This window comes from Phalacrocorax carbo, chromosome 2 (genome assembly GCF_963921805.1).
Source record: "Phalacrocorax carbo chromosome 2, bPhaCar2.1, whole genome shotgun sequence".
Lineage (NCBI taxonomy): Eukaryota > Metazoa > Chordata > Aves > Suliformes > Phalacrocoracidae > Phalacrocorax > Phalacrocorax carbo.
The window spans coordinates 64,421,427-64,448,453 of NC_087514.1; the positions used below are offsets into that span (position 1 = coordinate 64,421,427).

The window sequence follows — 27,027 nt, forward strand, 5'->3', positions numbered from 1 at the left end:
GACCAGCCCATTCCTGTTTCTACTCTCCTAGGTTCTACTAATGTAGTTTCATAGAATCATAGAATCATATTATCATTAAGGTTGGAAAAGACGTCTAGGATCATCAAGTCCAACTGTCGGCGCAACACTACCATGTCTCCTAAACCATGCCCTGAAGTGCCATGTCTACACATCTTTTAAATACCTCCAGGGGTGGCAACTCCACCACCTCTCTGGGCAGCCTGTTCCAATGCCTGACTACTCTTTCAGTGAAGAAATTTCTCCTAATATCTAATCTAAGCCTCCCCTGATGCAGCTTGAAGCTGTTTCCTCTCGTTCTATTGCTAGTGACCTGGGAGAAGAGACGGACACCCACCTCGCTACAACCTCCTTTCAGGTAGTGGTAGAGAGTGGTAAGGTCTCCCCTCAGCCTCCTCTTCTCCAGACTAAACAACCCCAGTTCCTTCAGCCTCTCCTCGTAAGACCTGCTCTCCAGACCCTTCACCCACTTTGTTGCCCTTCTCTGGAACTGCTTCAGCACCTCAATGTCCTTCTTGTACTGAGGGGCCCAAAACTGAACACAGTACTCAAGGTGCGGCCTCACCAGTGCCAAGTACAGGGACACGATCACCTCCCTGCTCCTGCTGACCACACTATTCCTGATACAAGCCCGGGTGCTGTTGGTCTTCTTGCCCACCTGTGCACACTGCTGGCTCATGTTCAGCCGGCTGTCAACCAACACGCCCCGGTCCTTCTCTGCCAGGCAGCTTTCCAGGCACTCCTTCCCAAGCCTGGAGCGTTGCATGGGGTTGTTGTGACCAAAGTGCAGGACCTGGGTCATAACCTTGTTGAACCTCATACAGTTGGCCTCGGCCCATCGATCCAGCCTGTCCAGATCCCTCTGCAGAGCCTTCCTACCCCCAAGCAGATCAACACTTCTGCCCAACTTGGTGTTGTCTGCAAACTTACTGAGGGTGCACTCGACCGCTCATCTGGATCATTGATAAAGACATTAAACAAGACTGGCCCCAACGCTGAGCCCTGGGGGAGCACCACTTGTGACTGGCTGCCAACTGGATTTAGCTCCGTTCACCACAACTCTCTGGGCTCGGCCATCCAGCCAGTTTTTCACCCAGTAAAGAGCACACCCATCCAAGCCATGAGCTGCCAGCTTCTCTAGAAGGATACTGTGGGAGACAGTGTCAGAGGCTTTACTAAAGTCCAGGTAGATTTTACTTGCTTTATAGTATTTTCTTAGAAGATGTTATCTAGACTCCTTGGTAATACTTGGTAGAAAAAACATTCTCCTTTCACATCTTTTCTTCCCAGCCTGACTGGGAAAAGTCCAACTGTTTTCACATCCTTCAGAATGAGAAATGAACAACTGCTGCATCTATCCAAGTGACTGAGGAACAGCTGGCGACTGGTAGGAGGAGAAAGATATTCTGGGCAGATTGTGAAGCAGATGAAAAGCCCCATGGACAATTGTTCAAGGAGAGAAATAAGTAAGAGGTGGTAAGAAATGTCCTAGTAAACAAGAGCGCTTGGTATCTTCTATGCGTCTGCACTTGGCAGTGTGACGGTCTGTAGCTCCTTCTCCAGTAATATCCTAGCTGTCTTGGATGTACAGAAGGCCCTTTTCTGGAGAAGTGAAAGAGCCTTAAAATAACTTCTGGATTGATAGGTGGTGTATTTGACTGTTTCTTTTTTTTTTTAGGTTTGGTTAAAAACTTTATTCCTGCATTGGAGATCCCTCATAGCACCTATATTCCTTCTTTCATTGTAAAATCTGATACTATGGATCAGTTTATTCATATTCTTTCTTGAAATATTGATTCTGGTTTTAACCATGTTATTTAATACTTGATTACTGGATCTCTACAGGACTGTGGCTGCGTAGTACTTTTTTGAATCTATTTCTTCATTATTAACAACAATAGAAATGTTTCTGAGTGGCAAGTTCTTAATGAGGCTTTCCATGGAGGTCCATCAAAAGACAGTGTCTCATTTTCAGAAAAGTTAGTAATGAGCTTCATTTTTAGGCCAAACCTTTGTTCTTCATTTCTTTTGTATTGCTTTTGTGTTCTCTTAGGAGGTCTCTTTGTACGTGCTGAAGATGAAGAGACTTCTTAGTTATCTGGAAGTAACTAAACTCTTCAATAAGTTGTGACAGTTATTTGCAGCGTATAGTCTCTACAGTAAAGGTGGATATGTCTTAATTGAGGCTGTCAAAAGGGATTGTGAATTGCATTTCACAGTGCTATAAGAACATGTAGACACGTCTCTCTGAAGACCTCAATACTGGTATTACATGGAACTGCTGAGCTGCTTGCTGAGGCTCCCTACACCTACATCATTTATTAAAACATTACTACTTATTTATGTTCTGATGCTGAAGTAAATGCCCATTTTGTTTTGTAGATTTTTACAGGCTTTTTCTTTGGTACTTAGCTCTTGCATATCACTCTGCTTCATTCTCCAATGACTGGGGTGTCTCTGAATGTCTAAAGGATGGCTGAAGGTAGTAAAGACTTGGTTTCCTTTGTATTAACTATAGCTGTCTGACTGCACAGAAGACACAGCCTGCCTTCTGTGGCTCTACATACTTATTCAGCTCACCTACTTGTTCCCTTGGGATTTTCTTAAATGTGATGAGCTGGAGCTAACTGTATGTGTGTTGCTCACATGTACAGAATGTGATAAATATACTGTGGTGCTCAACATACTGTTGAGATTTTAAATTCTTGCAGCAGTTCAGCAAATCTGTGTAGTGGGAAGTTCTTATTTCTACTGAAATACTCAGTTCCTATGTCAAGATGTTTCATGTACAGATTCTGAAGCATTTTGCCGAATTAGTAAATGCTACCTTCATTGTGTAGGTATGGAAACTGTATGGGAAGAAGTGATTTGCCTAGTCTGTCGGAAGCGGCGAATGGAACCTGAATTTCTTCTTCTTGTTGTTCCTTATTCACTGAATGATACTATTTTCCTTAAATAGCAATTTTTTCCCCAAAGTTTTATAAATAATTTGGATAGCCTACTAAATATGCATGCTCTAAAGTACTCAAACAGTTCCTTTTCATCTGGCACAGCATGGAGCTAGCAGTTTTATCCTTAATCTACCCACAAAATATGTGACTACTGTGTTCAATTTATACAGGGGCCTATTCTTAGACGGCATTATAGTTTATGAAAAATTGTTGGCATTATTTCATGAAATTAATCACTTTTAGGAGAAAAAAAAAGGGCATGTAAGAGGGTTCTAAATGTTACTTACACTGTACCAGTTCATTCAAGGACTTTTGACTTTCTACTTTATCAAGAAAACCAAAATCAAGTACATTCAGTGACTCAAAAATGTTAAAAAGGTTTTTTGTTTTAAATAGTGCCTTTGGTGGCTTATCTGACTTTTAGGGTTTTTGTCTATTTTCTCAAAATAAATAAAGTATTTTTATAGATATCGATAAATATCTTACATTCTTTCTTTAGTTTCAGCTGAATTTTCTTTGCCCTCATGATTGTGAAGGTGATTTCTTAATTCTGTGCACAGTGGTTATATTATGAAATCAGATTTTGTTGGTTAAGGAAACAGACTGGGGAAAACTAGTCCATGCTTTAAATTCCAGTGGTAATCCTAGGTCACAGTGCAGCATTTCTTCGGTGTTCTTCAGACCCTGTTCTGTAACAGTTGTGTGTGTGTGTAATTCCTTGTCTCTGTAGGGTACAGGTGAAGGATGGGACCCTTGCAGGGGGCAGATATGGTCAGTTGGGACTTGTATTGCTTGTGGATAAGGCGGTCCCTTTCCTGGTGGTCTCCAAAGATTGCCACCTGCCTCAGACCTCAGAGGGCACTGTGTGTGTAAGCCTAGACAAGTAGCTACCAGTGATGGTTTCAGTCCTCCTATAAATTTCTGAAGAGCCACGGTTGGTGACTTACTGTATCTGACGTGCTAGATTAGTCTGAGCTCTCAGTGTAGAGGAGGACGAGTTGAGTAATAAAATTCCTGATGTGAACACTTCAGTGCAAGTTGTCAGATTTGCCTTTCTGCTTTTTTTGAGGGGGGAAGAAAAAAATCTTCAAGGACTGGAGGGAGGTGCAGTGTTTCTTGTTGCCTCCAAATTGCAGGTTGTATCTTTTGATCCGTTGCTTCTGTGACAGGATTACAAAAGGAAACATAAAGAAACTGATCCAATCTGTTCTGAGGCCTTGGAAAGCTCTTGGATATTTATTATCCACCACACTCTAAGGAAAAACAAAACACGAAAGGGCTGTTTCTTATTTTGATCTTAATTTAAATATTGCTGCATTTTGCACTCACCTTTGTACCTGTGATCCATAGCTATTTACTTAATATTTAATAATTGCATGCAGAGGCTGAAATGTTACTTACAGTATGTAGTTCAAATATTTACACAGGAAGTCAATCTTTTGACCTGTATTTTATAGGAACTATCAATGTGGTGGTTTTTCTATTTGGTAGAACTTTATGTCATATTTTACAGATGGGCTTATTAACACAGTGTGTATGGATTTGGAACTATGTATTTTTAATAGCACATCTTCTTTTCAAACCTTTCAACCTGGTGTTTTTAAAGAGTGGACTGATGCTTCATGTCATCTGGAGCCAGTAGGTACCTGGTTGTTCTGTGAGATGTCAGTCTATGTGTGGCCCCTCACAGCCTGTCTCTGGAGCCTGGTAAGGGAGGTGAGAAATGCAAAGAAGTCCACACAAGTTAGAGAGTTAGAATATGTTCTGGGACACAGAGAAGCAAGGACAGGTTATGTTGTGGAAAGAGGAAGAGATATGACAGGGCTGCCTACAGAGAAGGAAAGAGCAAAGAAACGGTGGCAGGAAAAACTTTTTAACTTGAACGATCTTCTCACTTCTGAAATCAATTGTATTTTACCCTTGCATGTTTGAATGTTAATGAGTTTGGGTTTGGTTTTCTTAAATAGGTTTATAACACAGCAGCCAAAGCAACTCTTAATTTTTTTTTCTCCTTTTTTTCCTTTCTGTTGAACAAAGGTTCTCTGTGGCGTGGTTCTTAATGTAGTGTTGACACCTAAACTTGTCATTGCAGTCTACTTTATATATCTTTGGCTGCCATGAGAAGCTGCTTCCCTTTCCCCTTGATTCCTAGATTCTTATGACTGCACACACCATGAACATTACCCACTTCAAGCTGAAGCATGTGGATCAACTTGATTGCTTTGTTTAAAACTGCAATCGAATTGCCATGACAGACTGGGCTCGTTAACCCATGCTATTTCAGTATCCAGTGATCAGCAGTGGAGGTTTCAGAGGAAGATGCAAGAAGCCACCTATTCTTTGGCTGGTTAGAGTTTGGGTTAAACTCTGGAACTGCCATTTAATAGATCTTGGAAAGTTATTAGAGCTCTGGATATTTTTGTTACCCCATATAAATGTCTAATCCTTTTTCCAGCCTTGCTAAGTCCTCAGCCTTAATGACATTTTGTAGCAGTTAGTTCCACTGTCTAATTATGAATTGTATGATAGAGTATTGCCTATTTATAATGTTTAAATTTCATTGGAAGTCCCTCATGTTAAGAGTTGGAGAGAACAGAAGCTTTCCTTACTTTTGTGCCTTAAGGGCCTTGTGACTAATCTGTTCGTTTCAGGGATTTGCCTCATAGAAGAGAAACCCAACAGCACAATATTCAACTTAAAGTTTCTGAGAGGTTTTTGCAGGCTAATTACAAAGCCATTGTAATGAGCCTTGAGATTCCAATGTCATTGATCTTTTACATTTGAGAGAATTTGGTTCTAAGATTTTGGTCAACAACAGACTAAATTTTATTTTCAGAATAATGTTCAGTGCTAGAGGTTGCTGCATGCGGGTAGAGTGCTGCAATTGCATAGATCCCTGTAAAAAAAAAACAAACAACCAGTGACAAGTCAAAGGAGGGCTTCTTCTGAACATGGATTTCAGAGGTTGCTCAAGTGCAGTGAATATGCAGTGCCACAGCCTAAGTCAGTGACGTGTGTGTGAGTCTGGACATATGCATCTTGCTGAAAGCATGGTCACAGAAACGCAAACTAATTTGTCTTGAATCTTTACTTTTTTTTCAGATTTTTCTAAAATGTGACCCCGGTTTAGACAGGCCTAATGTGACTGTAAATAATATTACAGTTCTCCTAAAATTTTTATATCATTTTGTGATTGTCTGTGTCATGGTGTATTTCTTCTACTTTATCAGGGCTCATTTGAGGATATTTTGTTCCTATTGTCTTTTTTACTACTGCTAGTCACAAGGTACTTAAAGGGACTGTGCTTTGAGCAAAGAACATCTAGATTAGAGTACTATTTATATACTGACAACTCAGAACACACCACCATCTCCCTAGAAGATACACACATACGTTTCCACAGAGTAGGTCCCTCCATGTGCTCTGTGTGACATTCAGGCAGTTGGAAGAATACTCGTCCCAAGATGCTGGAGAGCAGCGAGTATATCATCACAAATATCATCTTGTGTAAATCAACAAAATGCCAACAAAATTGAGACGGATAATTTATTTATGTCTGCTTCTCAGTGAAGATAAAACCACGTAAAACCACTTCTTAAACTAGGTCACTAGAAGGCAAAAATTGTTGTAAAATCAAGGCACATTTAGTTTCTCACTCACATCCCTGCCCAGTGCATGGATGGCTGTAGTTGCTAAAATAAGTTCCTTTAATGACTGACGGTACTTCTGCCTTACAAATTACAAATATCCTTTCATCTTCTCTGGGGATATATACAGTGTCCTGTGGACCTGAGACAGTAAGTAAAGAGACATAAGGCAATGTGGCAAGGTTGGATTTCATGTCTACTGGGTCGCTGTGTCTAAAACCTTGCTAGGGAAGATAGCGGATTTATAAACTTCTGAACTAGTAGTGCTCCTGTGACATGGAGTAAATCAGGCTGGAGCCAGTCTTTTTTTTTTTTTTTCTGTGGAAAAGGATATCTTGACAGTTCTTCAGACCAAGTAATAGACTAGAATTACCTCTTATTTGTTTGCATTCTAAATATTCCTTAATGCAGTTGTCAAGATGAATTTCGACGACTGTATGGTCTCCAGCAGACTGGCTGTGGAATTTAGTTTGTGATCTGAACTTCTTATATGGACTGAAGGTTTGTAATGTTTACCTTTTAGTGGTGAGAAGGTGTAACAGGGTCCCTCTGAGGTACCTGACAGCCTGCACACCAGACATAACTCGCCACGTGACTTGCTGTGGCTCACAGCCCACTCCAGTTACCCTCACCTTTGCAGACCCCTCAGCTGTCCTCTGATCCACTGCCTGTCTTTACGGTCATGTGGTGGATGGAGGGCCTCGCATGCTGAATGAGTACTAGGCATATATAAAAACATCATGTATTTATCTCCTAATATTAATAATTTCTCTTGATTTGCTTATAATTAAGAATAATTTTAGTTTTGTATGTAGGCCAAATGCCCTCTCTTTTGTTACTTGCACTTTCAATTCACACTAACTGGGTCTTGCTAGATGAGGTAACCCAAGGGTGTTTGAACATACCCTTGGCTGTTAGATGCTGGAGAAAATAGTACACACTTCAAAAATCTACTTCAAGTTTTAATTGCATCAGCTGCCTGGAAAGAAGCAAGCGTTAATAAAAATAAATATTGTCTGGTAGTGGAAATAAGTAAAAAAAAAAAACAAAACAAACCCCTTTTGCTTAGAATTTTTTCCATGTCGTTGTTGAGTATTACAAAAAAAGCCCCAATGCAGTCTGCAGGCACTATTTGCTAGTGCCGTCTCAGAACTACTTTAACCTTCAGCCAAATGTTGTCCTGCTGTTTTAACCTTCGAAGACAGACAAGGATATGTAATTCCTGTAATGTAGTGCCCTATCTGGTCTTCTGAAAAAGGTGAGAAACATGGGGGGAAAAAACCCCATGCCTGGTCTGTGCAAATATAAAATGAGCTCTGTTGTCTGTTATTTTGAGGGATGACATTAAAAGAAGTACATATTAATAAAACACATTATGGAATTATATAGTATTCTATAATATGACTAAGTCCTTACATAGCTTTCACCTGAGGGAATAGGAGGGCTGTAGATGTCAATTTTCTGATGCAAGCGTGCCTGGCATTTTGTTGGGTGGTGTCCTTCCATATATCTGCTGTTGGTCAAACTCCTGTGTTCCCACACAGCCCCCAAAGACTGGGGTAGCATTAAAACCCTTTAATGGATGTCTGTAAATTCAAGTTGTCTCGTTTTGGTGTTGCCTATCAACCAAAAAAAATTTTTTCCCTCCTTATTGTTAGAGGTTAAGCAGTTTTTTTTTGGCTGACACTTTTTTAATAGTCTTTGATTTGCTTCACTTCCAGAAGACTGACCACAAGAGAAACCTGGGTTTGTTGAATATGTCAGTGCTCAATCTACTAATTTTCTTTGTGAAAACTTAATAGTAACCAGGTGCTTTGATAGGTTGCAGAAATAGCTGTATACACTGTTAACCAATTTGTAGCATTAGGCAAAAAAGAACATATATTTTATTATGGAAAAGAATTAAACCTAATAATACTATTGCAACTTTTAAGGTTACAAAAATGCAATGGGGCTTTTTTTTTAAAAATATAATCATCGTTAGTATTTTTATAACAGTTTCTGCTTATGTTGTGACAATAGTGTGCCCTGTATCTTTCACATGTGTAAAGTTCCGTGTCTTTGAAGGGTGACAGTGTAAACAGGTGACCTTCAAACAAAGCAAGGGAAGGAAGGAGCACTTGAAATCAGAGCCTGGCTTCTCTGATCATGGATTGGAGTTTTAAGAACCGTTGTGCTAAGATTTTTCTGCCTCCACATTACACTCTACTTCTCTGCTTAGAAGGCTAAGGTTTGCCTCTCTTTGATAAATGCATTTAAAAGATATTTGCTACAGTATGTTTAAACTTTTCCTCTTGCTACTGGATACGTGTTACATCAAGTTTGATTATAACTTGGAGGCGTCATGCAAACCTCTGTCCTTTAAAAACTAAAGGTGTAGCTGTTTACTACAGCACTTAGTATGTACTAGGCGGTCTTGCATGTACCCCAAATCTAGCTTCAAATACAAGTTGGTGTGGGTATGATTCTATTCAAATATATAGTTTATTTTAAGAGTATTTCCACTTAAAAGAGGCCTTTTGCACAGTGCATTGAACCTTGTGGTAATGAACTCTGCTGCACTGACTTGGAGCTGGTTGAGCTTTACATTTTGTGTGAAAGGTTTTAGGAGCTTTACTGAAATGGAATCTCTAATTTACTGAATATAGTCTCTTTTCCCAGAGAATAAGAAGAAATGGTAATTCTTGGGGGGAGAGGAAGCAAGTGGACCTGGGAACAAGATACTTAAAATAATATTTAGTTTTAATTTAATGCTATATGGTCCTAGTTTGCCTTTCTTCTGCAATGAGAATATAGAAAAGCTTGCATTCATGCACTCTATTTCTCCAAATTATACTTTAAAACTAGATCTAGCAGTAGTGATTATGCCATACGTTTTCTTTTTCTTCTTTCAAATCTTACCCATTTTGTATTTGAAAGCCAAAACTGTCAGTGGTCTGTTTACTTTATCTCACTCATGTGCAATGGAAATAAGTGGCATTTGTAGAACACACAAACTATTTTTGCCTGAATGCACCATTTATGATTTATAGCCAACATGTATCCCTGATTTTCTTTTGAGAATGATCTTTATTGTCTTTGTGTACTAACTCATTGCAGAAGCACTTGTCTATTTTGAGCTAAACCAGACCTCTTGTAAAAAGAATCAAATTATTTCATCATGTTGAAAATGAAAAGCTATAATTACTTGTAATTGGGCTTCAGAATTTTTGAAAATTGGGAAATTCTTTTCCAGAGGTTTAAGATCACTCCAAATCATAACCTGTGGAAAATAGGAAATAATTTTCTGTTCAATTTAAAAGTGATTTAATTTACACTTTTGACAGCTATTTTCCTTTGATATTTGGGTAGGGGAAATCATTCAGCTATGGTGATTATTGCTAAAATCTTTTCTGAGATCCTTTATTCTATATGGTTCACAACTTTATTTTGATTTCTTTAAGCCCAAGCAGAATCTGCTGCAATTTAAAGAAGTATGTAGAGTCATTTTGGACTGCTTGAATTTATTAAACACTTGCCTACATGTTATTTATTCATTTGTTTGTCTGTTTCGTGGTCTTTGTAGTTATTTCACCCTGTTTTAACAAAAAGAACAATGCTCTTCTGTGCTTTAGTCTGCGTAAGTTCTAAGCACAGGCTGGAAAAACCTGATGTACGTTGTAGTTATAGGCATTTTTTCTATAGACTTTTTTGGGCCCTCTTGTTTGAAAGCAACTACTTTAATCTCTAAACTAGCTCATTAATATAATAATAACAACAACAAAAACAATAATAATGAAATGCAGCAAAGAACATGCTGCCTATTTACCTTTTTGTTTATCTTTTTTAACAGCGCTGAATAGGTGGGATAACTAGTGCAAGGTCACATTGTGTTCAGTTCAGCAAGCAGCCAAGACAGAGCTTCCAAAACCCTAATGTGTTGGCAAAGGAGGTAACATCTAAAGTCAGCAGGGGGTTCAGGGGTTTATGTCCAAGCAAAAACTGAATATAAGCTAAAGTAGCAGGCAGGATCCAGCAGCATGGGACTGGCAGCCAGAGGTAGGTCAGCTAATTGACACCTTCAGGCTTGAGGTTGAAACTGGCTTCTGAGTATGGAGAAGCCTTTTTCAGCACTAACTGTGGGGTGGGGAGCAAGGTGAAGAGTGGGTACACAACTTGTTTGCATGCAGGAGGATATAAGGACAATTATATATGATGAAAGATGATGGTGGAAAGTATACCTTACTGTGAGTCTTGGCTTGTCCTTCTTAATTTGGGACAGTCACTTAGGTCAAGGCACATAACTGCTGGAGTTAAGCTTTTTGTAAGCATATTTAAAATAATTGTGGGTCTTTTTAATACTTATCAGCTGTGATAAGGGCCAGTCTGTACAGGACATATAGGAAAGGTCAGTTATCTATACAGTTACCTGCTTCTAGCACTCATGTCTAATGTGAAGGCAGGAGACCTCTAGAAAAGAATGGGTATAAACACAGAAGGGAGCATCTTGCAGTGGATAGACTAATAACGTAACACTTATGTGCTAATTTTCATCAGTTGTCAATGTAAGAAAGTATTTCTATATCCCAAGGAAAAATTGAGGTATCAAAAAGTGAAGAGATTTGGCATGGACATCTAGGAAGTCAGTGTTGGAGCCAAGACTAGAAACCAGCTTTCTGTGTTCCCACCCAGTAGTCAGGATTTTAAGACTTGAGGCAAGCCAGTATTCTCTTTCAGCACTAGTGCAATGCCAGAGGTATGCTTTGGAGTAGTTACTGAGACCTAATCTTATAAGAGCCTCTGACCTCCTCTCTATCGGAATCCATCTAAGTTCAGTGTGGTGGATTTTTTTTATAATCCAACTCCTCAACTGGTTAAAAATACCACTTTCAAATAGCGACAGATTTTTATAGGAGAAGCAGGTAGAATCTGCTAGAGCTAACAGAAAGTTGGACACCGTATATTGGCATTATGCAGCCACCTGCATCATTCACTGACTGGCACTATGCAGCCAGTTATCAGTCACTGACAGTTTGGTTTGTGTGATCGGACCTTTTGTGTATCAACAATTCTCCCTAAACAGTGTAGTTTCAGATTTAAATTGAACCAGAGGCCAAGTTCACATCTGCATTTTTATTATTTTTAAATTTGAATAGCCCATTGAAGAATTGGATCTCTTGATGGTAGGATACATTCATTTTCTTGTGAGATGGTTTTATTATGCAGAGTTCTTTTATTTTTTTTTTCTTTTCGAAAGAGCAGGATACCATGTTTTCCCAAGATTAACAATATTCTTAAAATTATTTTAGAGTTGTTACGACTGTAAGAGTTTTTCTAGATCTTTTTTGTTTGGCTTCTTGCCAACGGCTGCTGTGGAAAGTAAATCTTCATGCGAAGAAGCGTGTGTTCTTTTTGAAGGTTAACAAGGGCCTGCAGAGCACAGCCTAAGCATCTGGCTCATGAGATTAAAAACCTTAGAAGGAAAGAGCTGTAGACCTCAGAGGATGAGTAACCGCCTTAAAAAGAAGGTTAGGTGTGAGTAGACAGCCTAAAAAATGGGGTTAAAAATTGATCAGCAGGAAAAGTTGTCTCTTTCTGGTGAACAAGAAGTGTAAGGTTCTAGTGAGAACTGATAAAAATCAGGCTCTTAGATTTGGCAGAGGGTATTAAAAAAGTAATGAGGGGTCTAGCAGGTGATTACTCTGAATGTTATACTAGGATAGATCTTATTAAATATTTTCATTATTGACCTTGCTGCACACACACACAAAACGAAATTGTAGTTATGAAAACCTGCTGATGGCATAGCACTGGGATACATTGCTGGTATGTTAGAGGGTTGGAATACCACAAGAATTGCATTATATTGAGGACTAGAGTAGCAGAAATTGGATGGCATGTAATCAGAATGCGAGGCTGGTCACTTAGGGACTAGCAATGTTTTCAGATAACATTTGGGAGCTTGGTGGGTGGAGGGATTCCAGCAGGTTGTTGCTTCTTCAGCAATACCTCCAATGCAGACCTTAAAGAGCTTACTTTTATCTGTTTTGAATTATTTCCTGATGAAGGCAGGCCCCTAGATGCCTGAGTCCTGACACTTTATTAAAAACTAAACTGTCAGCCAGCAAATTTACCAAATCTATGTAATGGTTTATTTTTACATTTGTGATGAATATCCATAACAGGACATTATCCTTATAATTAGAAAAATTCTGAGGAAGGAAATACATGGGAATATTTAGGTTGGTTCAGGGTTGTTTGTTTTCTTCAGTCTGTTGGTCTGTCCCTGCCACACACCCCCACAGCCCCCCGCCCTTTTTTCTTTATTTTTTGCTTTGGTCATACCAGAGAACATCAAACAACTATCGCATCAGTTAGTTAAACAGACACGTGACATTGTGTGACACAAGTGATCTTTTGGACCATGCAGTGTTTGCTGTCCACATAAAAAGGATGGCCTGAAATAATTTACTTGACAGTGCTTTAGGAGTTGTTTGGAGGAGGTTTCTATCTTTATATATGCATATAAAAAACATAGGAAATAATCCAATATTGTTTCTAAAGTTGGAAGTTAATATCAACTTCATAAATATATTATCTGATACTCCTAGTTTCCTATGTATGGAACTGTAGTGGTGTAAGTTTCCCAACACAGTAAAAGGGAGTCTGATACAGCACTGGGGGTGTGAATTTGTGCCCAGATTTTGGTAACGATGTGGGTGCTGTGCTGCCAAGTGCGGTTACACAAAAAGGCTGTAACTGTCCGCATGATTAATTCTCCTCTTCTCTATTGCTAAAGAGGTATTGGAAGGAGCATTCTGCACTGTTGGGACATCTCTGTGTCCATGGAGAAGTGGGTACGAAATAGAGAAGTTCTGAGTTGTAACTTTTAGAAAGATTCCTATATTATTATTATAATAATATCCCCATTTCTGGCTGATTTTGCTTCCTATACCCACACGTGCATGCACATGCCTTTTAACAGCTTTTCTCAAGCTCATTCACCAACCTATGGATGAATGTATCAGTCCACACTCTGTTGTACCCACAAAATCCTGACGCTGCAAATTCCAACCATGTTGACTCTAGCCTTTTTAGCCCCCATGCTCAACTCGTGCTCCAGCTCGTGGGAGAGTGTCTCTTACCCCGCTAGCTGCCTGGTTTCCCACACCACCAATGTGAATTCTTCCCTCCCAGCTCAGGTTCCCACAGCCTGTGCGGCATGAGTGCTTTTCTCGTGGACCACGGGACCTTCCACCCTCTCTCCAGCCTGTTGACTGATTTCTTCAGCATACGCTATGCGGGAAACACATTTTTCATGCCACGTCTCTCTTGTTTCCTCCCTCTGGGTTCGCAGGATGAGAAAATAAAATCCTTCCCATGGTGCTAGTGCAGTCTAACCCTATGTCTCAGCTCGCTCTTGCAAAGGGGAGAGGAGGGAATGGGCTGGAGGAGCAGCAAATCCCTGCCTGATCAGCCAGCCGCCCCTGCGCTCAGGGAACATGGAGTTTCTTAACTACACTGAGATTCAGACTCCTATGGTGAGAAGGGGGGCATTTCTGGGAGTTGAAGGATGGTATACAAACTAGTAGTGGTCAAATCTAACTAGAAGGCTTATTTTTAAAAAAATGTACCTAAAACATTTAACAAAAGTGCTCTTGAAGTATAGAAGCAAACCACATTTTCTGAAGGGCTGAATTTAATGGAATTGTGTCTTGTGGAAGGAAGATCGTGTTGTGTATTTGAATGTTTCCCGATGCAATTTGGAATAACTTTTAATATCCTTTTATAGTTTGGTAGAGAAAATAGTGGTTTTATGTATCTGTAATCCTATGCTTTATATATGAATTATTGTGCTGTTACTTAAAATCGTTTGCACTAAGATAATTCAGACTTCTTTTTGAGTCAAACCTAAGAAAATATCTGTAAATTAGTGTTAATGGTTGGTGTGGCTGGAAGAGAAACTCTTTCATGTTTGGAATTGACTATAAGATTGAACTTACTCCAATTTATTGCAAAGTCAATATTCAGTTTAAAAATTAAAAAGGTTAATAATTATTAGGTTTTCAGAGGAAAGTACTAGTGTTATGACCTGCCTAACATCATACAGCTACAAAAATGCTATAAAATGATTTTTTAAGCTTATATTTATAGTGAGTAGATGGCTTATTCCTTCATCTCACTACTTATGCATCCATGAACTGTTAATTAATACTTTTGCAGTAATTACAGAATATTTTAAATATACATTATTCTTCTGAATTTTAAAAGATCAGGAATTTTTTATTAATTTAAAAGGATAATAGGACTGACCCACACTTTCATCAACTCTTTAATAAAGAGGTGCTTTTTTAGATCATTTAAATTTTTACATTTTGATTGCAAGGAATAATAAAAAGTCTTTTTTTTTAATACTTTTTTCCATTTACTCTTCTAAGCTGGGTCACCATTGTATCAAAAAGGTCATTGTTCTCCATAAAAAGGTGAGTGATTGCCTGCGAGTATTGATACAAGGGGAACTTGCACCCTAAGTCTTTTGACTCCTGGCGTGCAATTTTCTTTATACAGAGGGCTGTGGTTTGCAAGATAAATTTTAATTCCATTTAGTTTCTTCTTCTTTTCCACCACTTTGTTACATGCCTGGGAATGTTTAACCCAAATAATTAGATACCTCTTTGCAACGGAGCTTCTCTCAGCACTCCTTGGTACATGGCTGCTGTGGAGCAGAGAACAGTGTACAATTTTTAGATGAGCAAGATGGTGTGGAAAATTCAAAGGCTCGGTTCGTAAGGAGAGATAGTAGCTTGTAATCGACCAGCTGATACAGTTGAAAAGATGCATGAGCTTTGGGTACTTCTAGCTCTTCCTCAGGTCTGAGATAGAATTTGCAGCCTTCAAGCTTGACAGGAGTAGAGATCAGTTGCTTTGGAGTTTAATCGATTAGGCTTATTAGAAGAGTTGAGAGGAAAAGAGGATTGCTATTTACAGAGCAGGGCAATGGTGTTAATAGGAGAGATAGCAGAAGAGAACAGGAGAGAAGAAAAAAACCATCAGGTACAGAGAGGTCCTGCAGGACTCCCATTGCGTGCTGTGTGATCTCGGCCTTCCAAAGCAGTGGGTCAGCTCCCTGAAGGCAAGCAGAACGCTGCCGGGGAGACACCTTCACTGGGAGTAGGGAGGTGGTGGAAAGGCATAGCAAAGAGTGGAATGGGTTAGAAATAGTAAATATTGCTAAAAAGACTAAGTCATTGGCAGCAAATTTGAAAACTGTAGAAAACATCCCACGTATCAACAAAGCAGGCTCTAGATGGTTCTTTTAATCTTTTACTCTTTAAAACACAAGTTAATTTTCATGTGATGTAAAATATGTCTTCATATAATCTGCATGTGTATAAAAGTAGTGTGTCATGTCTTGCCTTGTGCATGATGTGAAAAAGTACCTTTGGATTTCCTCACATTCGTATTTTTAATACAAGTTTTAGTATTACCCCTCTTAGGTTTGGGTTTCTTTTTGTTTAAAAGCAAAGAGTAAACAAAGATAGCACTGCATTTACTATACTTCAGACATCCAAGTAATGGCAAACTGAGTGGTTAGTTGTGGTGCTCATAAAACTGTTTGTGTAAATAGTTGTTTTCCTGTGTCACAGCCAGATTGATCCACCGCAAGTTCTGCATGTTCAGGAATTTCATCAGACTGCACAGATGTTGAAGCTGGAGGCACAGATTCCTTGTGAAAGGAACTGCTGGTGTGTTCCTGGTTAAATGTGCCTCTCAGACTTGAGTAGGTGATTTCTAGTAAGCAGTTTGTTTATAAATACCTATTTGTGAGTTATTCGCTCACCTATGATACAAATCATGACCCAGTTCACAGAACCAAATAGGTTATGCAAATATTTCTACAAGTTGTTTGCATCTAAGTAACTGTCAGTGTCCATGGCAGCACTCACCTGCTCACCTGTTCCACAGTAATGTGTTTAAGGATACCCTTAGTCTTGGCTGCCTTGCATACCACAGGCGTCTGACCTTTATTTTCTGTTGTCCCAATAGCAAGATGTGCTGAGCAGGACCTTCTCCCTCACTGCAGCAAGAAGGGAAGGTGAGCCGTGTTTGAATCAGAGCAGGTCTTTTCCTGTTATGCTGTATTATTTGCTACCTCATGTTTTTGCATGATACTGTTTCTGCTCTTTGAGTTTCTTCCAGAGCACCTAGTAAAACACAACAAATAAGTGCAGCAAATAATACGAAGTGGAATAGTCTACCATGGGCTACATTTGATTCAGTGAGCTGAGAAACGCTTTGTGATCCCATCCAACCTTTGCTTTTGATTCCATATTAAGGTTTGGAGATTCCTGATTCCCCTTTGTGCGTCCTTTCTGTAGTCATGTGTGAAGACTGGGAGGTGTCATATGATTTGACCATCTTCTTAAGCTGTGTAAGTGAGCAATAAAAGACTTCAAGGTACACCGCAATACAGCTCAGCTACTCAGTCTAGACACCATTACTTGGGCTGGATGCAACACAATTAAGGACATTGGATCATTTAATATTGTCTTTTCCTAGGAAATTATATGGAATACAGTTAAGGGATGCACTTGCCTGTGGTATTCCTACAGGTTCAGTTGTCTTCAAAGCATTTTTCTTGCTTAAAATTATATATTCTTTAGTGTTAGTGGCTTGTGATGAAGATTTACAGATTATTTAGGTATATGGGTGTTTTTCTGAGGTAGCATAGAGGTTTTCCAAGCAAATTTGGGATGGGGTAAAGTATTTTGTTTCTCTCCCTTCCAGTGTTACACTAAATGTTGCTATTTCTGTGACCTGATAAACTTCTGGGTGGTACACTTGCTGCTGTCATAGGTTACTGTGTTACACTGAACAGATCCTTCAATTTACTACTAGCCGCTTTTAAAGAATTTCCATTTTAAAAATTGCAATTTCATAATTTTAAGCATTTTATAACATGGACTGGTGGACACCTCTTTCAAACGCTGTAGCTGATGGATCACTTCTCCTAGAGGTTCTTATTTTACATTTTGCCTGTTTGCTAGTGCAGCGAGTACTGTAATTATAAATTTTTTTGAACCTCAGCTGTCAACCAGTACTAACCTGCACATCCCAGTTTATTGTGCAGACTTACTGCATGGTTGCTGTTGCAAAAGTTGAGATGTGAGGGGGAAATGACCTGAGTATTTTAAGCAGAATTCAACGTGTATGAAATGTAATACATCCTGTGTACTTAGTCATGTGATCCAAACTTAAAAAAAAACAACACCCACATGCACAAAAACCCAACACACACACACCCCCCCACCCCCAAAAAAACCCCCCAAAACCAAAAACCACCCCCAGAACTCAAAATATGAAGTCTAGCTGAAAAACTAGATATTGGCGGGTTTTGAAAATATCTGAATGTAACAGTATTATATTTTACAGGTGGAGGCATATGTCAGGTATGAAGCTTTTGATAATATATCTACCTGTGCTACTGAAGCACAGTGTCGGCCAGAGTTTTTTACTTGGGTGGGGAGGTGGCACCATTTCTGTATTTCCCGAGTTGCTTCCTTCCCTCTGCATTTTGAAAATTGCTGAGGGATTTTTATTTTGTATTGCTTGTGTTAAAGACAATAGGCCCAAGAATCTGGTCTACCAATGGATTTGGTAGCAATACTCAAAAATATTGTGGTGGAGGGATGTGTGGTAATATATATTAGGTGCAAAATAGTTTACTGAAGGAAAGGTAGACTAACATTAGATGTTTGGCAATGTATGCTTGCAGGTAACTAAACACTGAGTTTATATTAAGCTCCACTGGTCTCTGATGGAGAAACAAGCATCTGAAATCAGTACACAATAAAAACTTTACAAAGCAAGTATTTTACCTGGTATGGTATGATGTGATGTATTATGTGTGTTACAAATGAAGTGGCAAGATGCATTTCCTAAAGAGAAGGAAGAAGCACTTACAGATTTTTGTGATCTCTTACAAGTTACAAATTAAAATCCATTTCACTGTTCCTAGCACTATAACAGCCCCCTGGACCTTTGTAGTTCATGTATGTCTCATAAAAGGTCCGCAGAGCAAAGCAAAGCATTTGTTCAGGCAAGCCACTGCTAGCTCTGATTTAACAAGGGCAGGTAGCGGCCACAGCTGTAGTCTGGTACTCTGGGCTTCGCTACGGCCTAACGACCAGGGTACCAGCCTGTTACAGGCCCTGATGTGAACTTTGTGGTTTCCTTCATGTAGCACATCATCTCCCGTCACCTGCGCTTGCTGCACTTGCATGTCAGTACAGACAAGCTGTTTGACACATAACTGAAGGAAAAAAGACATTGTACTGGAAAAATGTATCAGCTCCACCCAGCCACTAATTCTTTTTCTTCCAGCCTTTATCGATGCTCTAGCACCTCTTCGTTTATGAGAGGAGTTATTGTGAATGCATAACGCTTTCTGCCGCAAAGGAGGAATGCTGCTTGCTTGTGTGCTGGGCTGCGATGTCAGCCAGTGCTTCCTGTAGCAGGCTGTCTACCTCTGGGCATTGAAATTAAGCACGGCACAGCCAGTGCTCAGCAGACCTGGATGCAATTCGTCTGAGCAGTCAGACACACAGAAATGCCTAATAAGTTTGCTGTGTTCTTCTTATTTCTGTAAATCCATGTCTGTATTCCATTATCACATAATTGCAGTTGGACATAAGATCCCCCTAAAGCAAACCAGCGTATTAGCAATGGTTTGCTGCTACGTACTTGATAGTGTTTCAGTACTGGCAAACCAGTCGAGAAAGAGATTTGTCTGCACGTATAACTAAGAGCCAAGGACTCTTTGGTCGTGAGAGGTAAGATTTTGTGCAGTGTCTCTGTGCCCCAGGTTCACTTTCCTTGGGCAAATTACTACAGTCAGCAATTTCAAACTTAGGAGACTGGAGTTAGGTGTTGACAGCCATCTTTAAGTACCTAAATAAGTGGTCTCATTTTAAGAGGTCCTGAGCACACAATTCTTTCTGACTTCAAAAGAAGCTGCAAATGCTGTGTCCACTTTGATTAATTGAAAGGCTGACCATCAAAGTGAAATTATGTTGCCAAGCTAAAGGAAAAGAAATAAAGACTTAGCACACTGTATAAATCAATCGCAGATCAGAGTTTACTGGGTGTAAAATGTACAGCATCTTATGTGCCCTTTTGTACTTTCTGAATCTCACTGGGCCCAAAACTACAACGGAAAACTCCTTACGGTTTGTGAAATACGGTAATGCCCAGAAACATTTGCCAGTTTAGCCACTGAAAAATAGATATGGCTGCTCAAAATTTACACTGTTTGCTAGAGCCTTAGGTGAAAGGAAGACAAAATTTTAAAATGCTTATTTTTTTCATTCAAAGGTAATGTCTTAAATCCTTGAGAGATGAACAGTCTACTAGCTTCCCCTACTTTGATGGATCTGTCTTTGAGGTGTGATTTACACCTTATTAAAGTACTTCAGGTTACGGCCTCTGTTCCTGAAAGTTTTGTGGAGCTGGGTGTCTGGGGAGGGGAAAAAAAAAAAAAGACCTGATAAGTGCCCTTATGGAAAGAAAGGCTCCAGGGTGTGTGTCTGTTAGTTGTGTTTGCCAGTCCTCGTGGGAGAGGGAATGCTCTCTGCAGTGGAAGCTTCAGCTGGGCATTGAATAACTCATGAGGCATAAAGTCATCGGAAGACAGAATTTGCTAACACCACTGTTAGTAGAATTACGTTTTTCTTTCAGGCTCGGTTTGCCAGCTCTTGCATCCTTATCGTGTCTTCTGGGTTATCAGCACATTCCGACAAACCAGAGTGCCAGGTTTAAACATGGCATTTGTGCTACAGCTACATATTTGGCGTAGACAGACTAATGCAGACTGAGGAATCAGCAGTGCTGTTACTCAAAATTACGATAAATTTGGCTCAAAATGAATGTTCAGTAATGAGTAATGGAAGATAATAGTTTCTACCACAAGTGTGTCACCTTCCTTGTCTGAGGGGCACCTTATCACCACCACCTGAATACTGATCTGCAGCGATGCCTGTGTAGCCCTCTGATGCATCTTCTGGTGACAGGCTTGCCGCCACTGGGGTCAGTGTATGGGGAAACAGGAATCGCTTTGGCCCTTTCCTGCCTGGCCTTCAGTATCAGGAAGGTGTGTGTGAATTTGGAAATCTCTCTTTTTTTATCTTTATTCTCTCCAATACTTTTGTGTACAGCTGAAGGCTAGGTGATAAATTTTTGTCATGCCTCTTTATATTGCTGGAGTGCACTACTGTTACCTGATAAGATTAGTAAGTCAAGCAGCATGAATGATTATTAAAAATAATTGTTTGTTTATATAAATATGACAGCAAAATAGGTTACTCACACAGGCCAAGTGACCCAATTATTCAGATTTTGAATGTGTAGAGAAGATGTGCTATGTTGCTGCACTTTAAGGAGAGAAAACCTTTTATGCTGTGTTAAACTGCTGAGTAAGTATATTTCTTTTTGCAGTGCTAGTACCCTGATGATGGGGAACCACTGGAGAGTGTGTTGGTACTACAATTCATATCTTTGTCTCTAGAAAAGAGAGCTGTTGTAACCCCCTTGTTAAGTGACTGTTTCCTGCGGTGACTGCTGATCTATCCAGGTCTTCCTGTCAGAAAGTTTAATCAGGTATAAGTGAAGTGATACCGCTAGGTCTCAACCTGAGTCTTCCACTGCTCCTTCTAGGTGTTTTCAGCTGCTGGCTTTAAAGCTGGGTTTGGGGGTTTCCATTTGGATTGCCACAGGCTGTATCTCAGCCCTCATGCAAAAACATGTTTTAAAACAACATAGATAGTTTCATTAGCCCTTCTGAATTTCGTTGAAACACTTGGTTTAAATAGGAAACTAGCCAAACTGAGACAACTAACATTCCCAGAACTCAGTGAAGTTTTTTTGGCTGACCATAGTCTTTGTAGTTTAGCCATTTGTTTAAAAAAAATCCACAACACAACCAAAATACCCCAAACCAAATCCCAAAATGACAACAAAGTCCCAGAAAAGTGGAAGAACCAGTGTGATTAATCTAAACTTCAATATTTTGGTAGTTTCTTGCTCTGCCCTGCATGTTTATCGGTAGTCGAACAACAGGCTATTACAACAGTGCAGAGGTCTGTAAGAACAGGGCTTCCTCCTGCTGCTTCCTGTTGAACAGGCACAAACACATACTGTACTCTGCTGTTGTTCGTAGCCCGTCTTTATGTGTATCTCCCCTGACAGACCTTTATTGTGCACCTTGGGCTCAGCCACCGGACGCTGCTTTTTTTCAGGTTGAGAAACTGATCCCTGTAGGCAGACTTAAAAGAACAGGCTACTGCCCAATTCATATAGAGCAACTCCAGCCCTAAGGGAGGTCAACTTCTAGGCCAAGATCTCCAAGCAAGGTTTCATTACTCCTCATTTCCTCCAGAAATCTAGCTGAACAAGTAAGCTGTTAAAAAATATTTTATCAACATTTTCTTTAAAGAATGTGGATTTACCCAAAATGGAACATCCTAAGGAAGTGCAAACTTCTGACTTGTTTCCTGCCTTCGTACCTGGCAGATTTTCTGGGACTTCACAGCAGCTTTCTCCAGGAAATTTTTCTGAGTTCACAGCCTCCAGGGCCTCTGCTTCACTGTGCCACTGAAATAGGAGCCTGGCAGCAATGGGTGCTGCCAGGAGATCTTGCCCTCCTGGCAGGAGCACTGTAAAAAGTTAACTTCTGGGGAAATGGAGGAACCAGAGTTTATATGGTGGATCTTACAAGGGGTTCTTCTTTTCAGAGGTTGAGTTTCACTGCAATTCATCCAGCTAGTAAGCACATGATTGTTAAATAAGCTCCAAGGTTTGGAGACATCAAATGTGGGGGTTATTCAACCTTCCCTCAACCATGAAGCCAAAGAACCTCTGAGAACTAGCAGAGCCAGCTGCTCCCCTTTTGTTTAAGAAGGGTATAAGCGTGTATACATGTGTATTTTTATGTATCTTGCTCAGGGGGATGGTTTGTTTCTGTCTAGGGACACTTTCCGGACACTACAAATGTTACTACTTGGAGATAAATTTAGAGGTCTTAGTGGTAACTGAAGTAGCTCTGGTATAAAAACATGTATGTAAACCAGTGTTGGTTTTTTTCGGAACATTGAAGAAATTTGCAAAGAAAATGATGCTTGGGGTTGTACTGGTATTTATGTTTATGTATGCAAAAGCCATATGCAGTACAGTAGTTTTGGGTTTCACTGTTAAGTGTCTTCCAGCGTATCCATGCTGACCTTCCTTCACCTTGAAGGCAGGCTGTTGTGAGCCTGAGAAATTCTGGGAGCGTTCGCAAGATTCAGCTGAATTGACAGATATGTTCTTAACAACAAGATTATTTTTTTTCTTACTTCAATAAAAATTAGAAAATCAAACCAATAATGCTTAAAAATTTTACATCAGTGGAGTTTGTAATGTTGTAATAAGTGAATTTTGCAATAAGCCACAGTAGTTTGAGAAGCAAGACTTTCTCTTAATTTTTTTTTAATACCCATAAATAAGTATTCAGGCAGTTTCATACATAGTTAGAATTCCTACCAAATTTTGTTGCAATTTAAAATAGTTTTTGTTCTTAAATTTCCTCTTTATGTGAAAAAATAAATGTAACCCTTCCTCAGGTCTTAGCCTGTTTTTCCATATTTGGAATTGCATAGAGTTTGTCATGTTCTGTAGGGAGTTAGCCCTGTAAAATCTGGTGTTCTTGCTCTAGCAAAATTAGAGGATTCCTCTGTGTGTGTGTGAGAAAACCTAAAAAAATTAAAAAAATCCCAACCCCCAAACAAAAACAAACAAAACGAAAAACCCATAGCAAAATCTATAAAAAGTATATGGCTCTCGTTCTCTGTATAATTGCCCCACTAGTTTTTTTCAGATGTTTTTAGAGGGCTTTAATTATTTAAAATTTATATGACATTTTACAATTGCTGTTATTTTATACCCTGAAAAACTGGTTACTTTCATGTCTGAAATCACAGAGAAATCATATGAACTAAATATTACATTCTTGCCATTGCTTTTATGCATAGCATGTTTAGCAGCTAACTAAAATCCAAGCAGAAAGCTCATCTTGAAAGAGACTACTTAATTAAAAATTAAACGATGAATTAAAACTTAAATTATGCAAAACTAATAAGCTACGTTACCAAAACCAACAATTAATATGCTACAATATATGGAAAGAAAATGCTAACGTTTTTGTTTTGTGTTTGCTTTACAGTCTGCGTTGTCTCCTATTTTGGAATTCCTCACCTTGAAGTATTTGGCATATCTGAATTAAGATATAAATCAGTGATTTTTAGGTTTGTGAGTTTTGCAAAACTCATCAGAGATTAAAACTTTGATAATGTACAGAAGTCTGTTGTAAAGTGGGAGAAATCCAATTATTTTTCAATTAATGCAATATCACTTCTGTATATAAGATTCAAATCAGTGCATCGCATCACCTTGTGCAAATCGATAGAGTAAAAATGGACTCGTTGACAAATTTACAATTTAACCTATTGCTCTAATTCCGTGGTATAAAAGGTTTATTTTTTACTGAAATTGCCTTCAACTAATTGCAAATGCTGAGGTTCTGCATGCGGTATTTTGTGTGTGCATACATTTACAGAGACCAGACTGAGCACGCCTTAAAAATCTGTGTTTAGTTTAGCAAGTTAAAGGAGATATTCCCTAAGCCCCTGTATCAGAGGCATGGAGGAACATTTCCTTAGCAAATATGTGGATGTGCGCCTATACATCTAAAGTACTACAATGGCCGAATACTGGACATGCTGTAAAATCCTGTATGCTTTAGTATAACACAAGCATAGGGAGACATTTCTGGTAGTACTTGCTGGTGTTTTTCATAGCTGTATTCTTCAAGCTGAGTAAAGGTTAGATGGCTGAAGGAAAGGAATTAGGGAATTAAAGAAACTCCATCTGATGAAGTTAATGATGAAGCTTCAATCCAATACTTTATTATTGCTGTATACTGGACTTGAAACTACCTTTACATTTGCATTTTCTTACATTTTAGTATTACATAAAATAATAGTAGCTTTTAATGTTTCATATCAAATATCTTCAGCACCTATCTGTATTTTTCTCTCAGGTCTTGCTCATTTAGCCTTTGTAGCTATATAAGTAGTTGTTTCTCTGGCACTATAATTTAAAAGTTTACATTAAAAATAAAATCAATACTGGGATAAAAGCATGAAGAGTACAGCTAAAATAATTTATAATAGCTCTATTGGTGATGGAAATCTAAGGAATGAATATTGTGTATAATAAAGGCAATTAACTGAGCTTCTTATAAGGAAAAATACTGCTCTTGGTGTGGGGGATGGAAGGAGGAGATCGTGGAAGCAGTTACAACACTCTAATTTTCTGGGTTGAGCTGTGTTAGCCCTGGCAAAAATTGCAGCAGCCTAGAGGTACATGTGCCATCTGAGGACTGCATTCTGCCCTGATGTCCTTGTGAACGTGTCGGAGAGGTGTGGGGGAGAGCAGGCAAAGGCACTAGTGTCTGCTGGGGGTTTGCACTCACTGGGAGGTCTCAAATGTCCTCAGTCATCCTCTTGCACATCAGATACAGGCTTTGGTTGATTTGCACGAAAACTGGCGTGGTATTTAACCTTAGTGGGTTTTCTCACTTCTGCATTTATCAGGTAAAAGTTCTCTCTTCAACAAAATGAAGTGTTTAATCTACTATCGCAAAGAGTGAAACGTGAATAAAGATTGACTTGGATATAATCTTTCTAACCACTCTTGATGGACATCTGAAGATTCAGCTTAATTTAACTGAAATCTTAAACTCTGTCTTTTTGGGAAGCTTTTTTTCTTTTATGTCCATGGTTAAGTGAGCAAGGCAATGACATGCTCCCTTAACAACTGCTCGGGAATCATCGGGCTGATTGACTAATGTTTCTGCCCTTTTTATGCACTTCTGATGTTCTATCATGGCTTTCTCCTTTCTGTGCGTATAAGTGGATTTATCTGAATGGTAATAAGCCAGATGGTTAGGTGGTAGGCCAGGTATTTTGAAGGTAAGCATATTCTTTGTCATAGAGCCATGTTAGCCAGGAGCTCTGCGCCACATTTCAAATCCTTCAGCAGTCTCCCCAGGAGGTGGCAGCTGTAGAAGCCTAATGGATATCATCACCTTCAACTGTCAGCTCCTTTTTTCCTGTCTGTCACGACTGTTTACTTCTGATCATACCAGTTGACATTTATGTGTCACAGTAGAAAACCGAACCAGTGCAGGAGTAAAGGCGACATTGGGTTTGCGGTTACTTCTTGTATCACAACAGGCAGCTGGCAACTCATTAACACCATGTGGAGTGTCAAGCATATAGTACATTAAATAAAATTAATGCCTACAGGCACTGTATATAAGGAGATGGTTATAACAGACAATGAAATAGCATGAATGGTTGAAACAGGAATAGTAGAGCCGACAGATTTAAAAAAAAAAAAAAAAAAAAAGGCAGGAGGGAGGGATGACTCTGTAGTCCAAGGTACATGACCACGTCAAGCCTTTGACTGTCATTCCTTGTCATTTTCATACTTAGCTGCTGGAGAAAAACACGTGGCACAGGAGAGCTCTGCCTGGCATTCAGTGACTTACTGGAGTCTGTGTGCTTGGTAGCACAGATAGCGTTAAGAACCTCAAAGATAACCACCCACCTTCTCTTCAGCTGTTATCCAACAGGGAGCGTGAGTGTGAAAGAATTAGATCCGGTAGATCTGGCCGTGGTGATCCAGGGAGGGGATATTACCTTGAGCAGAGTCCCGATGAATAGAAAAGTGCCTTTTTTTTTTTTTCCCCCTTCATAAACAGCTAACATGGCATTATGTAAAACAGTCTCTGAGTCCTTTATTCACATTCTCTGGAATGATCAGTCGTCTTTTGTACTAGGTGGTGGCCTGCATGGGCCATTTGCCATATACTTTGCTCTATTTGCAAATGCTTTTCTCTTATCCTCTGTCTCGTGTCAGTGAATGGCAGGTAAAACAACCTAGCATATGTCTATGGTGAAACAGTTTGCCATGATACAAGACATATAATCTCAAATAATCTTAAATTTACAGAAAGGATTATACACAGGTAAAATATTTTTGAATTAAAAAAAGTAATAATGTCAAATTAATTTTGTATTGCATAATTTTAAAATGTAAATTAATATTAGGATCTTCTTACTTAATGGGTATTTTAGATAATATTTGGATTTATCTACTTAAATAGATGGGCTCTAGATCGATGGGTTCAGTTGTTCTATAGAATACTAAAATACTACCGTGCATTCCAGGAAGCATAGCCAATGGTGTCTAGTGGAAATGACAGGTAGATTTTAGTACACAAAATGTCATTACCATCACAAAATTTTATTACTCACTGGGCATCATAAAACACT

The 27,027-nt window shown here is 39.2% G+C and overlaps 1 protein-coding gene across 2 annotated transcripts in view; it reads left to right on the forward strand.

The window, feature by feature from the left end:
* The window catches only part of ZNF407 (zinc finger protein 407), a 350,660-nt gene that overhangs the window by 64,208 nt on the left and 259,425 nt on the right, over positions 1 to 27,027 (forward strand). The gene's annotated exons all lie outside the window — the stretch shown is intronic.